Source organism: Stegostoma tigrinum, chromosome 9 (assembly GCF_030684315.1).
Source record: "Stegostoma tigrinum isolate sSteTig4 chromosome 9, sSteTig4.hap1, whole genome shotgun sequence".
NCBI classification, from domain to species: Eukaryota; Metazoa; Chordata; class Chondrichthyes; order Orectolobiformes; family Stegostomatidae; genus Stegostoma; species Stegostoma tigrinum.
Genome location: NC_081362.1, coordinates 75725680 through 75735890, shown reverse-complemented (window position 1 = coordinate 75735890; position 10211 = coordinate 75725680).

Below are 10211 nucleotides of genomic sequence, written 5' to 3'. Positions count from 1 at the left end.
GGCGCGATTTCTTTTTGAACAGAATGAAATTGCTCACTCCTCAGCAATACAACACGCTTTAAAGTCTATTTAAATGCATCCAGTGTAAACCGTATTTGATAATCACACCGCCTAATTCACCTCACAAACTAGCTACCTGCTCATGCTAAAGTGATGCTTAATAGGTTAAGAAGCGAATGATCGTACCCATTAATTGATATGTTAATTATCAGCTTTCCTGGTGTCAAAATATTTATTCTGAACACATTTCTAAATGTGCAGTTTAGCACGTATGTAACACGTACTTGTACCTAGTGTATATTTGTACTCTTGTATTCCGAGTCCTTATATGGGAATTTCGATAATCATACTTGTTCCTTATTGGGTAAAATGTTACTTTCACAACAAGCAACCAGTTAACCAAAAGCGAGAACATAAACTTCCAACTAAAAGTGGGCACGAGAAATCGATGGAACAAAACTCGTCACCATTCTAGGGCCTGTTTCCACACTGTACGGAATCTAATCTAATCTAATATAAAAGGGAAGAGCTCTTGTAGCACAGTAGTACTACCACGTCTAGCCCAGAAAGTCTGGGTTCAAATCTCACCTGCCCTGATGGTTGTCCTAACATGTCTGAATAGTTTGTTTTAAAAAAAATGTCTGCAAAAGGAAAACTGCTTTTGGCCATACTAGTCTGAAAATGCCTAATCTTGTCTGGTGTCTGAAGCCAAGCAGACTGTTTTAAGCCTGTTTAATACTTGGATGGTAGACCATCCCAGGAGGGCTCTTTTGGCTTAGTGGTGATGTGGCAGAGGTCTGATTTAAGTTTTATTCACCAATATTATAGATGTGACAGCTTGCCTGAACAGATTGATTAAATAACTATTAAAGGGAAACTCAGGATTCTCAGAGAAAAATTCCTCCCTCTCTTCAGGCCAGTAGATCCAGGTGAGGTGTTAGGCATGTCCTGGAGGTTTGTGATAACATGTACAGGGCTATGGGGAGAGTGCAGGGAAGTGGAATTGAAATGCCCATCAGCCATGATTTAAATGGCAGGAGACATTGTGATGCTCCAGTATTACTGGCCACAAACTTAGAGTGCTTATCTTTAAAGACGTTTGACTAGTAAAGAACATGGAACAAAATAAGAGGAAACTTATGATGTAAACAAAAATGTTAATCCTTTTACCAGCAGTGACATCCAGTCTCTGCACTGTCCTCCTGACACGGATGGCACCAGTGGTCAACATGCACTCCTCCTCAAGATCCATCTAGCTATGGATAATATTCTGGGATAGAACTTTGTCAGCCAGATCAACTGCATCTGGCACCTTGACGAGACCAGTGACCAATCCAGAATGAGGTTTTCTGGTTTAGCTACCTGCTTAGTCCTCTGGTCTAGCTACCTGCTATGTCCTCTGGTCAAAGATCAGGAATGTAAGACTGAAGTGGAGCCAGAAATTGATTTCAGAGCATTTCATTCAAATAGTGGAAAAAGGGCTGCAGAATTGCACATTCAGCAAAAACATGAAACTCAGATTATTGCAGTCTGCATATAAAAGCTATTGTTGGTCAAGGAAACCATAAAATAAATAAAGTCACATTTTGGATGGTATTTCTTTGTACAAAATTCAAATCTGAATCTGAGGAAAGGAAAATAATTGTATGTCCAATGAGAAAATTGTCCTTCAAACAACATTTTTCATAATGATTGATAGCAACTCTGGTTATTCAAAGACTTTGAGCTCACAGCTCGTTTTTTTTTAAATAACCTGCAATGCTATTATTCTATACATTCCAGTTCTGATGAAAGGAAGAGCATATTTATCTTACATTCTGAGAGTTCAAGTCTATTAATGTGCCCAACAATGTTTGATACATCGAGGTCTGAACTTTGTGGTCAGCAGTGAAGAGTCTGTGTCACCATTAACTTCGAAGGAAGCTGTCTATAAAGGACAAGGGATCTGTGTACCATGGATTTCACCTTCTGTGATTTCTGTTCGATTTTGATGCCAAGTCAATGGGATCTCCAGGAGCACAGCAAAATTGATGTTATCAAAGCAGGATAAGCAACCAATCACTTTGAAGTATTCCCATTTTAGCTAATTAAGAAATAAAATGACTGAGATTTATAAAAATGCACATGGTAAATGCTGATGTCTCATAAAGAAACCTTTTGTAAAATGTATGTTTAAAATTGATTTTATCACAGTGGAAAAGTTTGACAATCTGCAAACATAAAATTAATGTTTTCAAAGTTATTATGCACATTCTGAACTTAGAATGCTGTTCAAAAATCCAGTTATACCTCACTCAAGAAGCCGTAATTTTGTAAGAAAGGTTTATATAAATGACTTGTAGATAAATGGGAAAGTTTTCATTATTTAATGATTCCTATTTGATTGCAGTCTATGGGACTTCAATAGTCCACCACATGAAGAAGAATAGAATCATTTAATGTGTACATTTTTGCATTTAATGTGTCACATGGAGTACTGAAATTGCTATCAGATGAAAGCATGACAAAAGCGAATGCAGACATTGCTTTATTTTTACCTGTCAATTGCCTGCTACCCTACCTGATTCCCAGGAACTTTGAGAACCAACTGAACTCAATTTTCCAATGTCTAACACAAAGATGTCTCCAAATAAAATCATTCAAGCAAAAGTATGCAGGCATTACGGCTGAACATTGTCGATAAATTTAATAATACAAAACTTATCAATTATTTGTTTTTACTATTAGAAACTGTATTTTATTACTTTCCACTGAGGATTGACAAGATAAAATAGTGATCAAAATAATTTTACTGATATGCCTGTTTTCATTAAACTCAGTTAGCTCAGCTGACTAAACGGCTGATTTCCAATGTAGAGTTAGACAACAGCATGGATTCAGTTCCCATTCTGGCTGAAGTTACCATGAAAGTCTTTCCTTTCCAAACTCTCCCCTCACTTGAGTAATGATGATCCTAAGGTTAAACCACCAGCAGTCGCCTCACTGTCTAGTCAGAGAGCAGCACTGTAGTCTGGTAAGACTATAGCAACTTTAAATCTTTACTTTGTTAAATTAGTAACTACTGACAGAGAGCACATTTAAAATGGGGCATTTTCTTTCCATTTGTTTCTTCTTTGTTTTTGCATTCTGTGGTTGTTATATTTGTATACTTTTTATATTGCTATTTCATGAAAATAATATATTCCAGACTTTGAGGTGCATATGTGATGCTTTGAGTGTGGCAGACATGTCATAGAACTTCTATACACAGTATAGATAAACCTTTTTTTAATTGTCTATTGGCATCATATGCTCAATATCTTTTTATGTAAACAATCTTAATTGGCTCATATTTTCAAAAATAAATGTTTAAGTGTATTTCTCCTAATTATTTTCTCTCAAATTTCTTGACAAATCTGTTCAGTATTCATGTACACTCTTACACCACCTCCATAGCCCAGTGCTCCTACAAGCATAATCATCAACTTGAAAAAGCAATGACACAAATGATGGATTAGAATTATTTATAAAAATGCATTTATAAAAAGAGTGCATTTCTTCGGTTGAAATATAATAGTGAAATATTGACTTACATATTCTGATGGTCTTCACTCCAAAACATATCAAGTTTGTAGATTCCTTTTAACAAATGGAATAGTTAGTATGAATTGGGATTGCAGAAATATTCAGAATAGTACAGCTATATACTAAGATCAAACAGATATGCTAAAAATGTAATTTTATACCAAATACAAGTTCATATGATGACATAATATATACAATGATGACATCTAACACAGGGATCATAATTTACTGTCAACTTGATAGTACGTGTTGTTGTATTTCAACTTATCCCTGGGATGGTTACAGGGTCAAACAAGACTAAAGTTTTGTTCTACCTGTATGTTTATGGGCGTACAGTTCAAGAGAGACTATTCAATGACCCAAGATCTCTTTAATTTCATATACACTTACCGTCATACTTGTTACTCAGATGTACAATTTGCCACATTATCATGAACAACAACAGGCAATTTCAGTATTGATGTCTTATTAGAAAGATGGACAGGTTTCTGTTTGAAATAAACACTTTCCGTTGTAAGGCTAATCAAATTCTTTATGTGATCATATCCAATGAGCACGACCATTTAAAAAGTGCAAAAAGATTCCCACTTGTGCTATTATCTCTGTGCAATGATAAAATAGTCTCTAACTCACATATTATTGTGGTTATGTCTCTTTGTAGTATTGAACAGCTCATGTCTCTTCCTCCCATTGTGCCTTCATTGTCTGTCTTTTCAATGGCGGTTGGTATGGTTTTCCTCGTGATGTTGTTTGCCAACCTGGTTAGTTTTCATACATAGTTTGATAACGTTCAATCTCCATTCACATTTCCTCAATTTCAAAGAGGCATGTGCAAATATACAAACATGTCTCTATATAAACATCAGCCTAGCACAACATCTAAATGCTGTCAGGACTTTTACTGCAAAGCTGTAAATAGAAAACCATTCAATAGTTTGCAATGGCAGTGATGTTCAGATGGATGTTTTTGAAGGGGGAGGAATTGTGGATGGCAGTTTTCAAAAGGAAGTAAATAGTATCAGAATCATCTGCTATCTGAAAAAGCACAAAGGCAGATGGGATGTTCTGAGTGGTTCGTGGTTTAGTGAGAGTTGGATCAAGACTGCAAGAAGTACGCCTTAAGGAGAGGCATGAAGAGAGCTTAAACATGTAAGCTTGGACCTAGGGAACAGAGAAGCCTCGGCAGAGTTTGGCTTGGAGGGTGGGGAGTGGTGGGCAATGGCAGTGTGGGAATATGGTAGAAGCAGTTGAATGGATGCCCTTAACCTTTGATGATGGTAACTATGCCTAGCAAATCATTGATGAATCTGAAGTGGGGATAGAAGAAAAAAACAATTAAGGATTCAATTGGAAGTGGACCAAAGGATCTGGAGATAATATGTACTCTCAAGGATGATCCTGGAGCAATTGGCAGTTTTATCAGAGTAGCACATAACTTGGCTGCACTTGATGATGAGATCCATTACTGTATTCAGAATAACTATTATGAAAAAATGTACATTTAATTATAAGAGAAAGTTCTGTTTGCTTTCATCAGTCAGAACATTGAGTACAGAAGTTGGGACTTCTCATTGCAGCTACACAAGACATTGGTGAGGCCACTTTTGGAGTACTGCACCGATTTTTGGTTATCCTACTATAGAAAGGATATTATTAAACTAAAAGGGCACAGCAAAGATTCATGAGGATGCTACCTGGACTGGAGGCTGTGGGTTTTTCAGCAGAGGTTGGATAGGCTGGCACTTTATTCATTGGCATGTAGGAGAGTGAGGGATGACCTTATAGAGATGCATAAAATCATGACAGGCTTAGAGGTTGATAATCAACAGCTTTTCTCCATCATAGGGGAGTCTAAAACTAGAGACAGAGGTTTAAGGTAAGAGTGAAGAGATACAAGAGAGTCCAGAGAGGCAATTTTTTCATACAGAGGATGGTGAGTGTCTGGAATGGGCTGCCAGAGGTTGTGGTGGAAGCGAATACAATTTTTCCATTTAAGAAACATTTCAATCAGTACATGGGATGGGTATGGAGTGATATGGACGAAACACGGGCAAGTGGGACTAGTTTAAATTGTGAAAACTGGGCAGTGTGGGCAAGTTCAGCTGAAAGGCCTGTTTCCGTGCTGGAGACCTCTATGATTTAATGACTAAAGAAAACATTCTTGACAAATGAGTGACAGATAATGATCATAAGATGATCTAGTTCAGCACCATACATTACATTGCTGGAGTAGTCCAGGTCCATATGCAACCCTTTCAAAATATAAACATTTGGAATGCTAAGTAACATTCGTGTTACACAAGTGCCACAGAAGAAAGTAGCCAATTATTTGCCTTTGACCTTCAATGACGTTACCATTTCTGAATTCCCCACCAATAACATTTTGGGAATTATCATTGGCCAGAAACTGAACAGTGGGCTAGTTGTTTAAATGCAATGACAACAAGTGCAAGTCACTGGCTCAGAATTCTGTAGAAATCAGTCTGTATGATGGCATACTTAGATTTGCCTGGATGAATGCAGCTCCAAGGAGCTCAATCCATCCAGAATAAAATGGTCCACTGGATTTGCAACCTATTCAAAACTCTTCGCCATAGTGATAGTTGCATATGTATTTTCAATGTGTGTGGCAGCAATGAGGGAAATTGCCTTTGACCACATCCCCCAAACCCACAGCCTAGAGGGAGAAGAAAATTTTTACATGGGATTACCATTTTCTGAAATATCCCCTTTAGCCACGCACCATCCCGCCATGAAACTATGTTGCCTTTCCTTCATTGGCACTGGATAAAAAATTGTGAACTAACTTCACTAGATGTGCCCCCTTCCCAATTAGCAAATAAAAAAGAACACTCTCCAGAAAAGCAAACATCTTTAATATTAAGGTGTAGAGCTGGAGGAACACAGCAGGCCAGGCAGCATTAGAAGAGCAGGAAAGCTGATGTTTCAGGTCTGGACCTTTTTTAAGAAATGGGGGAGGGGAAGGGGACTCTGAAATAAATAGAGATCTTAGGGTCCCCTTTCCCTCCCCCATTTCTGAAGAGGGCCCAGACCTGAAACGTCAGCTTTCCTGCTCCTCAGATGCCTGGCCTGCCGTGTTCATCTAGCTTTACGCCTTGTTATCTCAGACTCAGCGTCAGCAGTTCCTGCTATCTCTAATGTTAAATTCGTTTATGGCATGAATCAATTCCCTTATAACAATTTGGTCCTTGAGTGGGTAGTCAGTAAAGACAATCTGTCCAGTGACCTAAATCTGGAGCCTATTCAGAAAACATTCATAGTTTCTAAACTGATTCTCGCAGGGCTCGGAGAAACATGATCGTTCGAATAAAAGTTGTTTCACCTTCCTAGGATTCCTCAGGGCAAAACACAATATCTCAGGTAATTGAACATGTTAAGTGCAGATCATTTAACGTCATAATTTCCTCACTGTGATTCAGATAGTTGCTGGCCTTCCCTTTCTCTTCTTTTGTAGCAGCCTTATTAAAGGACTTGCTTTTCAGACAAAAGCTTGCAGTCAATTGTGAACCTTTCCCTTCTCTATCCAAATGCTGACTTAACTGCTTTGTATTTCCAATGTTTTCTGTAATCTTGTTCCAGTATTTGTAGCTTATTTTCCAATTAACGTGTGCTTACAGTGCAGCACAAATAAAGTTAATAATGCTTAACAAAGCATGATTGGCGCAATCAGAGTATTAGGTATCTATAGTATAACTGTAGGACAGACAAAAAAAGTCCCTATGCCAATATTCTTCGTATTATTTCTGCCATCAAAAGCCATTCACCTCTGATGATTTCATGCCGACAAATGATTTAAAATTGAAGGCAGCTCTTCATGTTTTATCTTTCTATGCAATACCATTCAGTGGCCACAATCCAGGAGCAATGCTGATACAAGATTTAATTATAGACTTTGCACTGCTAACTACATTTCCTGTTAAGATGTTTCTCGTGTGCCAAGGTGAGTTAGAAAATTTGCACAGTATTCAATGAAAACTAACAAAATATTAGGAATGCACCTTAATTTCAGCTGCCAATGGCAGTTTGCACAAATAGAGTCATTAACTATTTCATCCCATTTTGCATTCCACCATAAAAGAGGCCAAAATCAGTTGCTAATCTTGTAATGGAGAATAGCATTGCTCGGTGAAATGTGGTCTTTTGTGCATTACAGTAGAGTGGGTACACAGCAATTCTGGCCTGTAACATAACAGAAGAGCAGATGGCAAAAGATTAGCAGAAAGGGAGCATTGAAAGCAAATAAGGTACCATGTCAACCAATTACCCCCAGGCAGAGAATAGATGTAGTATGAAATAGCAGTGCTTGTTGCAAAATAATGCCATGAGCAGAGGATTACAACTGAAACAGAAAGCAGACAGAGGCAATAGAATTTTATATTTGGTAAAGATATCAAGAGACATGGAGCCAGGGTGGATTAGTTGACTTGAGATACATTTGAATAAAATTTAATAAAGTTAGTAATATTCTAGAACAGCTAAAAAGCCTACTTCTGATCCAATTATCACGACAGAGACAAATAACATGACAAGGATCAGTAACAAGCAAACTAAGGAAGCTATGGAAGAATACCATAAATACACTTTGTCAAGGGTTCACCAATTTTAAGGACTTTTATTATTTTCACTTATGTCAGATAGAATGTAATTTCCTGTTTTCTTTTAGGGGTCAGGCTCTGTTCCCCACTTCAAATAGTCAAGTTTGGTTCAATTTCTTCTGAATAAAAGCACAGAATGCAACTTTCAGTGCAAAGCTGCGTATCAAAGGATTTACTACCACATGCTATACGTTATTTCTTTAATATATATTGATAATGTGATTACATTGCGTCGCACGCCCATGTTGCCATGGCTTCCACGTAAAGTTAGACATGATCATTTGGCATGAATTGTATGGTTCTCAAATGAGTCAGCAAGATTAGAGATTATTATTATCCTAAGACTTTGGGTTTATCTCACAGCAGTCATGGTTACCTCTTCTCCTTTTCATCAGTTTCAATGAAAACGGACAGATCAGAGACTCCTAATTTCCTTTGCAATAAATATGCCTCATTCTTCTTCGATAGATTCCACGCAGGGACAATGTAATGCAAATGATGGATGAATCTTACCAATAGAAAAGTCCATATCAACCAATTATCATTCCATTGCTGGGTCTTAAGATAATGAGATCTCTTTGCAATGGTCCATAACTTCAATCAGCCTCTTCTAGAATCAGAAGAGTCATGTCTGTGCACAGGTAACTGAAACCAGAGGGACTCCTAACGGTATTAAGTATATTGCAGCATCTACATTTCAGATACTTCCCTTATATGGTTTTAGATAATTTTGAGAGAATAATCCACGGAATCTGAAGTAAAAGCAATCTTTGCTGCACCATGTTACTGGGTGCTTTTTTGGAGTCTGGGAAAAACAATCTAAGCATGATGTCACAGAAAAAAGACATAAGTTCATTGACTGGAGAAACACTGCTATTAAAGACTGTTTGTAAACAGCTGAAAATTGGAAAAAAAGAACTTAAAAAGTAGCTATTTAAGATTAAGTAATAAAAACACCCTGCTCATCCTCCTGCACTCTGTTAAGGCCATAATCTTGGTGACCATCTATAACCCATCCTCATACAGCGTCTCATGTCCTCCCACGCAGTACCCTCTTCTCTGTTCTGGTCACTCCTGAATCCCAAGTTGCTGCCTTCAGTCTCTGGCATCGAATCCCCCATCTCCCTAACACGAGTGTCCCCTGAAACTTCCACTGCTGTTCGTTCTGCTGAAGCGTCCACCAACCCCGATTTAAGTTCGACAGGCAGCCTCTATCGAATACTGATCCCAGATGTCTGATCTCGACCCGGTCAATCTGACGATCAACAAGTACCGTGATTGCTTGCATTGAACCTAAATGACTGACCGTGTCTCACTCCCAGAATTATAGAGGGACGGACTGCCTGACCCTGCCCACCCCAAGTGAGTGGGTGACTGTGATCAGGACCCTGGGCTGTGAATAAATGTTATATTTTACTGACTGCAGTGGGATCCCTAACTGACAGCAGATACCTTACCTTGACCGAGGACTTACACCCCTTCGTTTTTGAGACATGGCTATTAGTTAATGCACATGTAAAGTATTTGCTGCCTGGGTTGCTAGCACACTCTGAAGGTGTGCGATTGATAAAGCACTAGACCATACTGCAACACGTTTAACATCTTGTGATAATGGCCTGAAACGTCAGCTTTTGTGCTCCTGAGATGCTGCTTGGCCTGCTGTGTTCATCCAGCTCCACACTTTGTTATCTATGTTCAACATCTTGACTTATGATGGCTGACAAGCTTGAAAAAAGCCTTCTGTTTACCCAAAACAGCAAAGCAAGTTCGAGGTAATGTAAGCTTTTAAAATGCTGCTGAGGAGAATGCACAAAAGACCAGGGAGGCAAGGATACCATGAGAATCCAGGTGAGCAGAAAGTGAGTGAATGCTAAAAGAGTGGGCAAGCAACCCTGAGATGCAGCATGGTCCAATCCATGAGATGTGTGACTGAGTTTGAGTGCATTGTGCCTTTGCAGTGATGAAAGGTGCCAGTGTGATCCAAAGAGCACTGCATGTGGATCAGAAATGTATCTTTTTGATGCAGAGGTG